Consider the following 1,214-nt stretch of genomic DNA (forward strand, 5'->3'; position numbering starts at 1 on the left):
TTATTTACTAGTAGTAAAGAATATGACTGCCAATGCAAGAGATGCAAGAGACTCAGGTTGGATCCCTGGGTCTCTACTCTAGGGGTTGGGAAGATTCCCTGGAGTAGGAAATGGCAACCCTCTCCAGTATTCTTGTCTGGAAAGTTCTATGGACAGAGGAGCCTGACAGGCTACATACAGTTCATGGAATTGCAAAGAGTCAGACACAGCTGAACCATTAAGCATGCTCACACAGATGATTTCTGAGCCAAAGCAATTCAGACATAATATCTATGCATGCTCAGTCACTCAGTTGTGTCTGACTCTTTGCAACCCCGTGGGCTATAGCCCACCAGGCTCCTCTGTCCATGGGATTTCCCAGTCAAGGATTCTGGAGTGGATTGCCATTTCCTACTCCGGGATAATATCTATACCTATACTCTACATATCTACTTTGGCAAGTGATAACCTTCATTCCAATTGCCCCCATTAGGAAGCCATAATGATGTTTTGAATTCTTTGCAGACCACAATATTCAAATGTGTAATGCAAATTCCAGGGGATGACAATCACCTAGACTACAGAGTGAATAAGGCCCCCTGAAGTTGAGCAGTGCACATCCTGCTCAACAATACTGAGCAGCCTTTCAGTGAGAAACTTCTTTCCCCCTAATGTAAATAGTTTTCAGCATTCTTAATAGGTAATGGCTAGGTATGGACCCTTTTGCTTGCCTAAACATTATAATCAAGTTCTCATAAGTTAAAAATTACTGGGACTTCACTAGTGGTCCTGTGGTTAAGAATCTGCCTTGCAATGCAGGGGACATTTATTCGATCCTTGGTTGGGGAACTAAAATCCTACATGCTGAGCAGCAACTAAGGCCACAACTAGAGTCTGAGTGCTACAGTGAAAGATCCTGTATGATGCAATGAAGATCCCACATGCCACAACTAAGACCCGATGCAGCCAAATAAATAAGAAAAGAAAAAAGTGTATAATGCAAGTAATTTATTTTTTTAATCACTGATAAAGGTTTAGGGACTAGAAAGATGTCCATATATCTTTCTAGTCCCTAAGCCTTATCTTTATTTTCCCTTTCGTCTTGCTCCCTAGAATACACTGACTTTGTTTTTTAAACAATTTAAAATTCGTGGGGATGACTTGATAGATGACAGATGGTGTGGAAATCAGTAAGGGAAAGTAGGTGGTAGAAAAGAGTCACGACAGGCAAAACG

This window comes from Cervus elaphus, chromosome 11, assembly GCF_910594005.1.
Source record: "Cervus elaphus chromosome 11, mCerEla1.1, whole genome shotgun sequence".
Lineage (NCBI taxonomy): Eukaryota > Metazoa > Chordata > Mammalia > Artiodactyla > Cervidae > Cervus > Cervus elaphus.